Raw genomic sequence first — 15990 nt, forward strand, 5'->3', positions numbered from 1 at the left:
GTAGATTGCATAAACATGTGCATGCATATTTTTGCATGCATATTTACCAGGGCTTGTGTGACTTATCAATGTCTAGACCACCGAAGAAAATGGCAACTCTCTCTGTATCCATTAACTGCCAATAGTTCCTCAGGGCAGAGTGGACCCCATGAGTTCCTGCTCTATTCATGGTAGAAAGCTAAAGGTCCCCGTATGCAGGTCTTCTGCAGGGAACATCCGCCGTTGTGAATGCATGCATGCAACGGCCATGACATACCAAGCAAAGCGTTTTTGTATCACTCTTCTCCAGGCTTATGTTCTTTCCAGCCCCTCTTCCATGATGCTCCCTCAGCCTCAGACATAATGGTATTGATAGCCCTGTGTAGGGCTGAACACTCAAGAGTCATTTAGTCTCAATACTTTGGTCGATTTTGAGTCTCAGTCATAACTACTGCCCATGGTAAAAAGAAGTTTCTTGGACCAGGGTTGAGGGTAGCTTTAGTCCGTGGGTGTAAACAAAAGTAGGAAAACTAATAATGTCAAAATATTAAATACCTTCCCCAGGACACAAAGCTAGAACTGTATTGTTCCAAGTTTTTCTGTGGTCAGTTCTTTCTGGTTTCTAAACATCTCTCCCTTGTGGCTGAATATTATTTTCAGGTGTGTGACTTTTGTTTACGCTGCATTTGTTTAACTCTGTGAAGCTGTGATTCTTTGCCTGTCTAAAACACATGATGGTCCTAATAAGAAGTTGGACGGCCAATAGTGAGTCAGGAGCAAAGATAGGTAGGGCTGGCAGGCAAAGAGGATGAATAGAAGGAGAAATAAAGGAGAAACAGCTAGAGAACAAGGAGAGGGGGATGCCATGGTCCAGTCACCCAACTACCCAGCCAGCTGTGGAGTAAGAAGGAAAGTAAGACACACAGAAGAAAAGGGGGGAAAAACAGAGGCAAAGGATAGATGGGACAATTTAAGACAAGAAAAGTTGGCTAGCAACAGCCAATGTAAGGCCTGGAGTTTATAACTAAGACTAAGCCTCTGTGCATCATTTATTGAGGAGCCGGGTGGTGGACCCCTCAAAGAGCAAAAGAGGAAAACTGTTGTGCAACACTCCCTCTACTCCTTGCGTCTGTTGCCTCATAGCCTGTGTGCTTCATCATATTCCAGGACTCAAGTATCTCAGACAGAAAGCATTTTACTAAAAGGCCAGTTTCTTAAGAAAACCATCCTATCCCCAAGTAAACAGCACACTAAGCTTGCTAACCTTCGGGGTCACTCTCACATTCCAAAAATAGTAGTTTTCTTAGAAGCACGAGGAATGACAAACTGACTCACAATAAGTAATCCTAGGAGATGGGGTTCTCCACAGCCTTTGACCTTATCGTTTGACCTTACGTCGCTGCCAAGACTAAAGATGCCACAATATTCTCAGAACACAAGCAGTGATCACTGGAACTCATCTATTTATAGCATGAGGGGAAACTGTTGTATGATCTACAAAGTCATTCCCAAAAAGCCACAGAATCTCGTTTTCTGAAAGTATCATTTAGCAATGCTCATGACAAGTTGGCAATTTTGATTAGTCCAACATGGTTCCCTAGTGATACTTTCTATACTTTTCTCACCGTTCACTGCCAAACCTAATTAGATTAGCATTCTATATATATATACCCCGATATCCCAGAATAAAACTGAGAGATGAGAATAAAGCCGTTTATAAGCAGTCTTGCTATGGTATGTCTTCGCCTATCATTCTCTGAGTAGTGGGCTTCCATAGAACAAGCACCAAGCATTTCTGAGTGAATAAAGGATGAAATTAGAATACGCTGGAACCAGTGTCAGTCACATCTTAGACAACATGGTGGACTTTTTCCTGATGACCTACCCCATACCCGCCATCCCACGCTCCACTGATGCGGCACCATGTGGTAACTCTGCTCCACTGTGTCTAATTACGTGTTCTTCTAAAACATAGTGAGAACTCACCTCAAAAAGCCAAAGGCCAAAACAAGCAAAAAAGTTAACAAAGTAGCCGAAATTTAAAAAGGATTCCATGTACCTAGTTCTGCTCCTGATGAAGACACTAATGTATAGAAATTACCACGACTATCACTGGTTTCTAATCATTTTAGATCCCGGAGTCGGCACTGTGGTAGTCTCAACCACTTCGTGATGCCAGACAGGATATTATAACACTAATCACAAAGTAGATCAGCTCTTTCCCACCCTTGTTCATATCGTGCTGTGTAAGTGTCATGTGTGGTATCATGTCGTATTTTGATATGTGACAAGTTTAACAATGCATTTTAGGTCCCTGAGGCTGGTGAAGGGCAAGAAAGTGTAGGCTGTCAAGGACAGAAGCCCACCATGAAGAAGGCAGGGAAAATGACCTCACTGCCTTATAGGCTGGAATGCATGTGCCTACAGGGGCATAGATGCCTAGGGAATTAAGATGAACTGTTGATCGGGAAGGACTTGAAATTGCCCCCCTTAGGGTTCAAATAATGGAATTGTGGTCCTCAGTGTGGCAGTGATGGGAGATGGTAGAACCTCTTCTGATTAGGATACAGTGGAAATCATTTCGTTAATGGAGGTTCAGTGGTCAGAAAGGATTAATTCCTATGAGATACTAACTTCTTCACATAAAATGGAGTTATTAAAAGAATCATCTTGACCTATGAGTCATTCTCTGGTTTCCTGTCTGGCCATGGGGTTGTTCTGCCCCACACATTTTCCTGCTACTGTGGTCTATCTCTGATTTCAGCACCATGCCCTGGGTGTTGAGAACTGTGAGCAAAACAACAACAGAATCCAACTTCCTGCTCTTCTCATCTTTGAAAACAAGGATGTTTCTGGCTCAAGTATTTCGGCATAATAAATAAAACCAATAACGCCCGCTTTTTTGCATCTAGTTGTAACTTGGCCAAAGAAACTTTACCCTGTCCTTCATTGCCGTGTGTGCACACGGGCACATGTATGTGCATGTGTATGGTGTGTGGGGGGATGCATTGGAAGTCAAAGGACAACCTTGACTAATGGTCCTCAAGTTGCCATCTACCCTTTCTTTGAGACAGGGTTTCTCAATGGTCTGGCACTCGCCAAGTAGATCAGGCTGGCTATCTAGTAAGCCCCAGGGGCATGCCTGCCTCTGTTTTTCTGTGACTGAACCAAAAATGCCCAGCTTTCTCTCCATTGTTTTAATTTTTGCCAGACTAACGAGCTATTATTTCTATCACTGTCTGCAATTAGACATTGGGATTTATGATAAGCTTGTGTATGTGAAATCTGTCACTCAAGTTCAAAAGCTGCAGGATGGGCACCTGGGTGACCACAGACTCAACTTTACCATATCGAGATCTGGGACACAAGGGGTGCTTCTGTGAGCATGCACACTTTTCCTGGCCTTCCTTGTTCATTTCCTGTTTCTGCTTTATGCTTACATTCTGGTGTGCAGGTGAGTGGTTATGTAACAAAGGAACAGGAGCCTAGGAACACTTAGTGAAGACTTTTAATAACTTACAAATTGCTTTAATTTGCAAATTTCCTGCTGCAAATCAGGGCTACATTATCAGTTGCAGCTGGGAAACCAATGTCAATCAATACTGAACTAGATTCAGAGATGCACAGCACCCTCCTCTAACTGTCATAATGCTAGTGGGGTTGATACCGTTCACGTGCCATGCATTCCTCCCACAACCCTATGAGCTGGGCACTGCTTCCGTCTCACACTTCACAGATGAGGACGATGATGTCGAGGGGACTCAAAGGTCTACTGGGCATTAAAAGACAGCACTAGGCATATGGTCGGGTGTTCATAGGAAGTCATAAAAAAGAAACACAGTTTTCTTTTCCTTTGTGTTTTTTCTTATTATTAAAAATTTCCACCTCCTCCCATTTTTCTCTCCCTTTCCCCTCCCCCTCCCCCTCCCTCTCCAGTCCTAAGAGCAGTCAGGGTTCCCTGCCCTGTGGGAAGTCCAAGGTCCTCCCCCCTCCATCAAGGTCTAGGAAGGTGAGCTTCCAAACAGACTAGGCTCCCACAAAGCCAGTCCATGCAGTAGAATCAAAACCCAGTGCCATTGTCCTTGGCTTCTCATTGTCAGTCACGTTCAGAGTGTTCGTTTTGATCACATGCTCCATCAGTCCCAGTCCAGCTGGCCTTGGTGAGTTCCCATTAGATCAGCCCTGCTGTATCAGTGGGTGGGCACACCCCTCATGTCCTGACTTCCTTGCTTTTGCATTGTGACGTCATTGAACTACACCGTATAGGAAGGATGCTTTCCCATATATCCAGGATGTGTGATGTGCAAGCCTACTCCCTAGATTTTCAGACTGACAACAAGAGTCTCACCAGAGCTCATACCAGGACAAAAAAACTTTGCTGTCTGGGTCCCAAAAAGAAAAAAAACAAAACGTTCATCTGAAATGTGTATCTTTGAACACCCTGGATAACTCTTATGTAGAAACATATTCTCCAAATGGTGAAGCAACCTGGATTTATGAATTACATGTAGGGTATACTAGGGTGATGGTTTGTGTGTGATGGTTTTTGTGACCAGATTATTTAGACAATTAAAACTATATTTTAAATGCCATCTTTCATAACAAATGACTTTGTCTTTTTAATTTTTTTTCCAGTTGACTGGCATTGTGTGAGACATTTTATTTTCTGTAACTGTCAAGAAACACCATCAAATAGAGACATGGATAAAAAAAACACAGTGTACACAATGGAATTTTATTCAACTATAAAAAGGAATAAAATTATGATGTTTTCAGAAAGAAAATGAATGGAACTGGAGTTTATAATGTTAGGCAAAAGAAGCCAGACCCAGGAAGACAGACAGCACCTGTGTGGGATCCAGACATCTTTATTTGTATGTACCAGTGCTGGGCGTGAAGTATAATGAAAACTCAGAGAAGAGAGGAAAATCCTTGCCGAAGAGAGAGAAGAGGGAAAGCGAACATGACAGAACATTTGTGATAGGAGAGCAGAAGGGATATTGTCTGTGGGGACGAGTGCAAGGAAGTAGAGGCAGGGAGGGCCGTGAGGAAGGAAAGGATAAAGTCAAACATGCATGACGGCATGTGTGTGTGAAAACAACATAACACAAATCATGGTGTCGTATTGAAATTTAGAAAATTACTTCTAAAATTTAAAAAAATGCAGATGGATGATTTCTAGAGAAATACTATGTGTTTATGTGGCTACATGAAGAATTTTTTAAAGTCTACTATTAAATAATTTGAAATCAAAACCTTTGTGCTGCAGAGACAGCTCAGAGTGCTGTGGGACCATGGTCTGTACCCTGTCACTTATATTTTAAATAAACGCTGCTTGGTCAGTAGCCAGGCACGAAGTAGAGGCAGGACAACGAGAATTCTGGGAAGAGGGAAACACAGTCCACAGTCGTGACTCAGTCACAGAAGAAGCAAGATGTGACTTCCTCACCTAATAAGGTACCAAGCCACGTGGCTAACATAGACAAGAATAATGGGCTAATATAAGTTGTAAAAGTTAATAAGAAGTCTGAACTACGAGGCCAATCAGTTTATAACTAATGTATACCTCTGTGTGATTTCTTGGAACTAAACAGCTGGGGGACCTGGTGGGACAGAAATCCTCAGACAACATCAGAGGGCAAAACTTGCCTTGTTGTGCAAATCTGATGGCCCACATAAAAGTCTGGAAAGCACCTGTAATCCCAGGAGCCACGAAGAGAGACAAGGGATCTCCAGACCTAGACTGGCTGGAATTGTTGAGCTCTGGAAAAGATGGAAAAGGTTAATGCCAGTAGCAAGAACTTAGAGAATTCAGGGGAGAGCAACCACGCCTGCCACTCCACAATCTGCTGGATGCTGCAGAAGATGCACTGAATTTGGAGAATGGAGGTGAGTCACCACAAGCTAAACTATAAGCCGATTCATCACTATCAGAAGCAGCTACATAGCTTGTTCAAATTAGCACATCTTCATGACTCCTGATAAGCAGCTATTGATCTAGAAAATTCCTTTCTCTCCATTCCTGTTAATAATACTCTCTACAAGTACTTTGCTTTCAGACGGCAAGACCAAAAATCACCTTCATTGAATGGCCTTCGAAGACAGTAACTCTCTAGGCCTGTGGATAGCATATTTTGCAGGAATCCTGATAGCTTTTCACTTCCACAAGAATCTGCATTATCCTATGGACAGAATTATGCTGATTACACTTTGTGAGCAAGGAGAAACAACAGCCCTCTCCTTATTATCAGCAACACACTGCCATGTCAGAGCCTGGAAAATGTCAACAATGTTTCCCTTTTCAATTGCTTTCCTAGTGGCTCTTTCTGCAGTTTCCCTGTGTCCTCTTTCAGACACTGACGTTTTAATTATTAAATTCTTTATGTGCTTCTTCTGAGGTACTAACATCACAGCCTACATTCTGCACTGATTTCCCAGGTCATCTTGATGATGGGGCACATCACTGGGACCACACCTTTTCGAGCTCATTCAGGACACTTCTTAGTGTCCTGGGCCGGGTGAGTGCAAAGCTGATGGCAAGGACGCCACCTTCTTCAGCAGAACATCCTAATTATCCTCATAAGTTACAATTCATCTCAGAAGCCCATATTTTTCCTGTTGTCCCCCCCCCCCACAGTTACCCACCTGCACTCCACAGTTGACAAATGCAAGGCTATTCAGTTTGAAATAAAATTCTAGGCCAGCTTCCAGTTAGGGGAAGTATAATCCTTGTGCTAAAGCCCTCACTTTATATAGCTCAGTAATTCTTATCTTTTAACTGAACCCTGCTTGAAAGAAAGCCGTAGGAACCATGTTGGCAATGTTACCTTGCAGCATATGCAATGCTTGGAACTTTGCACGATCAATACCATTTTATCTCTGCAGTGATTCCAGAAAGTATATACTAATTATGCTAGTTACTGTTATCAAATTGGCAGGATCTGGAATCACTTAGAAGATAAGGGTCAGGCCATTGCTGTGAGGGATTACCTAAGTAAGGTTAACTGAGTCCAGAAGGCCCAATTTATCTGTGGGCCTTAGATACTGTTCCATGACCAAGGGACTCATAAAAGGAAACATTTAATTTGGGGGCTAGCTTACAGTTTCAAACCATGATGGCAGGGAACAGGGCAGCAGACAGGGAGGCATGGTGCTGGAGCAGTAGCTAAAGCATGCACCCTGATCCATAATTTGGAGACAAAGAGAGAAACTAAACCTAGCATGGGCTTTCAAAACCTGGATGCCCATCCCGCTCAGTGACATGCCTCTTCCAACAAGGACACACTGCTAATCTTTCCCAAAACCTTTCACTCACTCATGACCAAAGATTCAAAATTATGAGACTGTGATACCCATTCTCATTCAAACCACCACACAACCCCGTTCTACAGACTAGAATCCTAGTCTGTCAAATAAAAAGAAAAAAGTACACTGAGGGTTCCTCTCTGCCTCCTGCCTGTGGATGCAAACTGATCAGTTACCTCAGGCTCCCAGCATCATGACTTTGCTGCCATGAAGGATGGGGTCCTTAAACTGTGAGCCCAAACAAGCCCTCCCTTTCCTCCTTGCTTAGCTTGCTTTGTCAAGCATTTTGTTGTAGCAACAAGAGAAGTAGTAACAGGCCAATTTACCCTATTCTAGGAATTCAGGATAGACTCTAGAGAGTCAATGGACTAGAAGTAGAAAGCACGTGTTGCAGCAACAGGACGGAGCCTGAGCGCGGCCCATCACTGTCTGCAGCCCTTCAGCTGGATCTGCCCTATGCAGTCCGTCGCTGTCTGCAGCCCTTCAGCTGGATCTGCCCTATTCATCCACACATTTCTCCCTGCTGTTTATCATTTTCTATTGCTTCTGGAAGATACAGAGCTGGATATGACTCTTAAATCTGTGCTTCATTTCAATATTCATTTTGGTTTGATTTTTATGCTTTTGAGTGGTTTGGCTACATTCATACATGTGTGCCATGTACCTCCTGCAGATGCCAGAAAAGGGCACTGGATTCTGAGGATGGGAGTTCCAGACGGTTGTGAGCTAGCATATGAGTAATGGGAACCGAACCGAGGTCCTCTGCAAGAGCAGCAAGTGTTCCTACCCACTGAGCCTTCATTTTAGCTACAAACTTGTATTTTAAATGGTTTACTTGATTTCATACTTAGTATTCTAGGTGTTATTAAGTATTTTTTATTCTTTCTTAAACTGTGGTTGTGGCTTCCTGTAGAGTCACCTAACTGAATGGAACTGGGGGTGAAAAAATTGGCAACAGTAAAGCCACGGGGTGGTGGTACATGACATTAATGCCAGCACTTGGGAGGCAGAGATAGGCGGATCTCTGTGAGTTCGAGGTCAGCCAGATCTACAAGTGCTAGTTCCAGGACAGGCTCCCAAGCTACAGATAAACTCTGTCTCGGAAAACTAAAAATAAATAAATAAATTGGCAAAAGTAAAATGTTTATGAAATTACAACAACAAAAATTAATTCAAATTCAAAATTAAAAACATAATAAATCTGAAACACAATTTGATCCTGAAACCACAGCCAACTCCACCCTAGACCATCCAAACTAACCAGTCACTGAATTGGAAAAATAACCAATTCTGAGCAGAAAACCTTTTCTCTGGAAAAGCTCCGCCCCTAAGAAGTCCTATGTAAGCCCCTCTGCCTTTTCAGTTGTGGACTGTCCTTCACCACCCTGACAGAGGCAGACTCTCTCCTGGACTCCTCCTTCCCCAAATAAATCTATTTCTCAAAAGAGTCTTGGGTGAAGATCTTCATTAGCTGATGCAGAATGGAAGAACCTTGCTGACGGGAGCAGAAGCCCCCCTTGCTAAGACATTCTTTTAGTGGGGACTGAGCAAGACTGAGCAGAAAAAGTAACTACTTTTCCCAGGAGCAGATGGAGATAGCTACATTTCTGCAGGGGCTTCCCTTTTAGTAGAGCGTAACAGAAGTAGCCTCTTGAGTCAGAGAAGAAGCAGATAGCTCTGCTAAGACGTTCCCTTAAGGGAACAGAGCAGAACTCAGCTGTGACAGCTTTGTCTAGGAGAGGAGCAGGCTTGCTATATCCTGCAGGGAAACCATCCCCCACTGCACCTCCAGCTTCAGGTAGCCTGACTTTCTGACAAGTCAGGACACCTTTCCCTCCAGGGCTGAGCTGTCCTCATGTTGTTCCAGCCTCCAGAGCTGTACTATTGCGGCTCTAGGTATGGCCTGGCTCCCTGACATGTCAGGAATCTTTGCTCCAGAGCTGTAGCACTCACTATTGCTTACAGGTCGGAACTCCTCCTCTGGCCTCCTAACAATAAGTGCACACATACATACATGTGTGCATAACACACACACACACACACACACACACACACACCAATCGCTTACAGGTAGGAACTCTTCCTCTGGTTTCCTTACAATAAGTGCACACATACATACATGTGTGCATAACACACACAGACAAACCACATAATTCTTTATTGTTTTGTTTTGTTTTCCAAGACAGGGTTTCTCTGTAGCTTTGGAACCTGTCCTGGAACTAGCTTTTGTAGACCAGGCTGGCCTCCACATAATTATTTTTAAAGGAAAAAAATTAGAAGGAAAAGAATAGGCATATAGTTCAGATTCAAGGTACCTCTCCTAGATAGAGTTCCTATCGCTGTGATGAATGACCATGACCAAAAGCAAGTTGGGAAAGAAAGGCTTACCTTTCAGCCTACACTTCCACATTGTAGTCCATCATTGAACGAAGTCAGGACAGACACTCACCAGGGCAGGAACCTGAGGCAGGAGCTGATGTGGAGCCCATGGAAGGAAGCTGCTGACTGGCTTGCTCAGTCTGCTTTCTTTTTTATTGATTTTTATTGAGGTCTAAATTTTTCTCTGATCCCCTCCCTGCTTCTCCCCTCCCCTGCAACCCTCTCCCAAGGTCCCCATGCTCCCAATCTTCATTTACTCAGGAGATCTTATCTTTTTCTACTACCCATGTAAATTAGACATGTGCTCAACTATGTTCATAGCAGCATTGTTTGTCATAGCCAGAATTGGGAACAACCTAAATGCCCTTCGACCGAAGAATGGATAAGGAAAATGTGGTACATTTACACAATGGAGTACTACACAGCAGAAAAAAATGATGACATCTTGAAATTTGCAGGCAAATGGGTGGAGCTAGAAAACATAATTTTGAGTGAGATAACCCAGACTCAAAAAGACAATTATCACATGTATGCACTCATAAGTGGTTTTTAAACATAAAGAAAACCAGTCCACAAATCACAATCCCAGAGAACCTAGGCAACAATGAGGACCCTAAGAGAGACAGACATACAGCCTGCTTTCTTATAGAACCCAGGGATGGTACCACCCACAATGTACTTAGCCTCCCCACATGAATCACTAATACTAATACTAATACTCTGCAGGTTTGTCTACAGACACATCTTATGGAGACATTTTCTCAATTGGGATCCACCCCATGACTCAAGTTGACACAAAATTTGCCAGCACAATTGACCCCGTGTCAACTTGACACACAACAGTTTTTAAACCATAACATTTCCTTTTTTGTTATTCCCTAAGATCTCAGATCAATAAATAACATAAATATAAAATATATTACAAATTTAAAAGTCCCATAATCTTTACCAATTCAAACACTTTAAACGTTCAGTTTGTGTAAAAATACAAAGTCTCTTTTAAAATTGAAAAAATATCTTCTAAAAATTCAGTCTCTCAACTGTGGGTTCCTATAAAATCAAAACTAAACTAAATACTTTCTTGCTTCAAAGGGAAGAACCAGGACACACTCACAATCTGAGCAGAGCACCACATTCCATCAGACACACAATTCAAAGTTCAATATCTGGGATTCACTCAGGATCATCTGGGCTTCTCCAGCTCCAGACTCTGCAGCACACACAGCTTGTCCTCTAGGCTCCAGCTGGCTCCACTCCGCAGCTACTGTTCTTGGTGGTCCTCCCACAGCATTGGCTTCTACAAAACAGTGGGGTCTTCTGCTACTGGGCTTCACTTACACCAGTAGCCGCTCCTGAGCTCTTTTCTTGATGCAAACCCTCAACTTCTCTCCATACCCCTTCAACTGCTAATGTGGCTGCACCTCCTCCAATGGCCTCTCCTGCCTGCCCACAGTGCCAAGCTTCAGCTGTTCTCTATGACCCCTTCATGTCTTCAAAACCAGTACCACCAAGGAGACTCTTCCACATGACCAAGTTTGGCAGCTAGCACCAGATACAACCTTGGCCTCCTCTGAACACAGCCTCCAATGTGTTATTCCTTTGCTATGGTTCCTTTAAGGACTAACCACGCCCACTTCCAGCCACTTCTGACCTCATCGCCATCTTGGCTTTCCCATTTTTCTGTCCATCTCTTGCCGTGTGCACATGTGTCTCTGTCTCTCCCTATGTTTCTCTTTATGTCTCTCTGATTTCCTCTTCTTTAAGTAATAAATATCTCTCTCTCCTCTAAATAATGAATGTTTAGCTTTATGTATAGCCTTATGCCCATTTACTCTGCCGTCCACCGCATCCAGCCGCCTGACTCTGCCGCTTGCCCGGGGACCCTGCACTGCTCTGGCGGCAGCCTCTGCCTGGCTCGCAGGCCACCCGGGGCATCCCATCATATTTTTTTAAAGAACAATACAATGTGCTGACTCTAAGGAAACACTTACACAAGATTTTACCTCAGTCATGCGCATACATCACTAGGTAAGAAATGCCCTGCAGGCTTTCCATTCTTATGGAGAAATTTTCTCAATCGAGGATCCCTCACCTCTGATGACTTTAGCCTGTGTCAAATTGACATAAAATTAGCCACAACAGTATCTACATTTTGGTATGAAAAAAATATATAAAAAGCTGCAAGATCTGTAGTGTCCCCAAGGAACATATGCTGCCAATAAGATGTTTTAACTTAAAAATATGTTTTAAAAAATTTAAATATTAAAAAATACACTAAGTGATGAGAAAAAGCAAAGGAAGGGGTATTCCATAAGGGCACTTAAGAAAGGGTGTGGGACTCTGTTGAGGGAGGCCACTTGTTTGTTTTTCAGCCACCCAGACTCCCGAAATAATCACACAGAAATCTGTATTAATTGCATTATTAATACAATCTGTATCAATAAAATATGTATTAATCCGTTTGGCCAATACCTTAAGTGTATTTATGGCTAACTCTTATATCTTAAATTAACTCATTTCTATTAATCTGTGTATCGCCACATGGCTGTGGTTTACTGGCAAGGTTCCAATGCATCTGTCTCCTGTGGGCAGCTACATAGCTTCTCTCTGACTCTGCCTACTCTCTCTATATATCTCTTTCAGCCTGGCTTTACTCTGTTAAACCATTGGCAAAAAACAGCTTCTTTATTAACCAATGGCAATAAAACATATTCACAGCATGAATCTGTAGAGAGCTGCGTGGAGCCGCACCTAAAAGATGGCGCTGGCTTCCGCCTATCCCGAAAGCGAGTGCTCTCAGTGGTAAACAACACCTTATTTAGCTAAGGCCAGGATCAAGTGATGATCGTAAGCTGCTTGCGTATAAGTGGACCTATGGACAGTGCCCACTTGACGATCCAGGATTGGCTGCCCAGGGCTACTTAAGGGCTGGGAGGAGCTTTCCCGGAGAGAGAAACTATTGTAACAAGGTCCTGAGTAAACTGGTTGCAAGAAGAGCTCCAGTGTTGCGTCTTCCTTACTGATTGAGGCGGTCACAACATGAATCACCTCTCCTTTTCTGTCTAAATAAAAAGGTAGGTTTTAACTTTAACTTTGCAAGACTACATATAACAAAACAGGTACCAAGCAAGAATTAAAGTTACAATATTTATGTCTACTTTATCTTTTATTGTAACTAAAGAAAACTATAACTATTTATTCTTCAACTCCATCAAAGACTCCAGAAGGATATAATATTACCTAAGTAAACAGGAAGTGCATTGTAAGCAACTTCTACGTCGCATTGCCTGGACAGTCACCCAAAGTTCTTTTGTAACTTTGGGGCTTCCGTCTTCAGCCTACAGGCCCATAATGTCTGGCAGACTTTTCCATGAAGCAAGAATTTTAAAGACAGTTCCACCTATATTGGCAGTTTGTCAGTCACTTTCTTCTGTGACCTGAAGAATACAACATATTCATGGCATGCGTCACCTCCCACATCAGGGCTCCACGGCAGGAGTCAAGGTAGAATTAAAACACAGAGAAAAGTTAGGTATTCACCGCTAGGTACTCTGGACTATTTTCATCATTCACTAATCACACGAAGTCTAATCAGTTGGCAGTAAAGGAGGTGATGCGTTTCAGAGATTTAACAGTGTCCTCAAAAGCCAGCTTCTCTACCTTCTTGGTCTCCCACTGGGGAAAGTGGTTTCTGCTTTTGTACTCAATCATGCAAAAGAAGCAAGGGTAAAGAAGGGCACGGGAGCCTGTGAGAAAATAGAAAGCAATCAGGGACCCTTAGTGTTTACCTTCTTTACCAAAACTGGATCATGTGTCCGCCTGTCTTAGTTGTGATGAACCCTTGGAAAGCAGTATTTGAAAATGAAAAAGTAAGTAATCTAATCAAAACTGTATGCATTCGGGAGGAAGAAGAGGGACTCTGAAGTGAGCTCGCTGTCTCACCTTTTACCCTTCATTGTTTTATCCTGGTACTGGCATTGTTTGGAGAACCTGAATTAGACATCCTCTGTGAAGTCTCTCCACCACTCACTCCCTTTCACTGGAGAACAAATGCTTTGAAGGCAGGGGGCTTTTCTCATGTCCTACTGTATATAGTGACTTGAATGGGATCATTCTCTTGAAAGAAAATGCACTAGGACGGTTCCAGGTTCTTTTAAATCTACTTTTAATTTCACCACCTGCCTTATTGTCCCGTTCAAACTCCCCTTTCCAGGAATCCCGCATTTCTCTGATCTGAGCAGACTTCTGCTTCACTCCTGTTGCTGCACAGGCTTTTTGTGATTCATTTTGCTCCCATCTGTCTTTCAACACTTTGTACCCTTATCAGAGAATGATAGTTGAGAAAGAAAAGCATTGTCACCATCTGGAAAGCCGAAGGCCAAGATGCCAGTATGGTTGGGCTCTCTGGCTGGTATAAGATGGCAAAATGCTTCACCAGCAAAGTCTGGGGACAGGACCAGTCTCTCTTCCTCATTTACAAAGCCACTAATCTTATAATGGAAGCTCAATTTGACTGACCTAGCTTAACCTCAACTGCTTCCCCAAGCCCCCAACACCAAGTATAGTCAACAAAGAAAATTGGGGATTAAGTTTCTATTACATAAATTTTGCAGAACACATTCCAACCACTGTGATCAGATCCTCTTGGTGTGGGATGTCCTTATGTCTATGTGTTGCTTTTATTGGTTAATGAATAAAGAAACTGCCTTGGCCTGTTGATAGGGCAGAGCTTAGGTAGGTGGGAGGAATGGATTGAATTCTGGGAAAAGGAAGATGGAGAGGAGCCACCATGGAGCGTCCAGAGTCAGACATGCTGGATCTTTGCTGGTAAGCCACTGACACATGGCTATATACAAATTAATAGGAAAGGGTTAAATTAATATAAGAGTTAGTCAATAAGAAGTTAGAGCTAATGGGACAAGCAGTATTTTATTTAATATAGTATCTGTGTGATTATTTCAGTTCTCGGTGGCCAGGATGAACAAGCAGCCTCCTTGCAACATCCTCTGACCAGCAGCCATTTCCACTTCAGCGTTCAAGGAGAACGAGGGCTCCTTCATCTGGGGATGCTTTTTCCAAACTATAGTTAACTATTTCCCTCTCTCTCAGTGACCCCATGGAAGTCAGTACATACATACATGAGAAAGCCAGTATATACATACACGAGAAAGTCAGTATACTTACATATGGCATGAGAAAAGTCCTCTGTCTTCAAAGCGTTGGTTTCTCTGTCTTCTCCCTTAGACTGATTTTTTGATATTATTATCCTTAGAGACAAGCACAAGAACTGACAGAGAATGCAAGCTCTGGAAATGTTTGATGTATGAATAAACAGGTGAACTCTTATCACTTGACACTTCAAACAGCATTGCCTTGAGACACAATGTACAAAGGCTGTAATGGTTATAAAAAAAATATATACACCTATCCTCCAAGTGGGAAATTCTAGCATCCTGGTTTCAGTGTTCGGTAGATTAAATAGCCAAAGCAGAGCGCCGACAGAACACTTGAACAACATGGATAGCAGACCTAACTTACCACACGGGAATGTAAAATTCTGCAGGGTCGTTCTTCTCATGTAGACTTGTGGTGTGTCCAAAATTTAACCACCATTTGTCACAAAGTTCACTGGAAAAAAGTCAAAGCAGAAAATAGTATTTCTGCAAGTAGCAGAAAATAGATTCTGATGAAAATGTAACAATAGCAAGTTAGCAAAATATAACGGGAGACTGGAAAGATGGCTCAGGGGTTGCGAGCAGAGACAACTGCAGTCCTGAGTTTGGTTCCCAGTACTCACATTGTTTGGCTCACAATTGCCTCTAACTCCAGGTTCAGGGGGCAGGGATCCACACCTCATGCCTGCAAGTGCACCAACATTCATGTACACAGACACATACATACACACATAATAAAAATTATAAAAATAAATATTTTTAAAATGTATAACTGGAAATTCTCTTAGCAGGTTTTATTTTACATGCAGGATCATAATTAATTTTTACAGAGCATGTAAGGTATGTATCAAAGTTACTTTTTAGTATGGATATCTAAATGCTGCTGCATGGATTGTGATAAGATTACCCTTTCCTCATCTGTGTGGGTCTGTGTCTGGACTATCTATCTACTCATTTATCTTTACACTAGCAGCTATTGGGGTCTTACAACCTCATTGTGTCTCCACGGTAGTTAAAGCTTTACAACTTACCCTTCTCAAAATTGTGTTAAGCTTTTAAAAGTCTTTTGCATTTGTATATGAAATTTCCAGTCAACTAGCCAATTTTACAAAAAAAGCCTTTCTTTAACCTTTTTTCATTTTGTTTTGTTTTT

Source organism: Myodes glareolus, chromosome 17, assembly GCF_982192425.1.
Source record: "Myodes glareolus chromosome 17, mMyoGla1.1, whole genome shotgun sequence".
Taxonomy (NCBI): Eukaryota; Metazoa; Chordata; class Mammalia; order Rodentia; family Cricetidae; genus Myodes; species Myodes glareolus.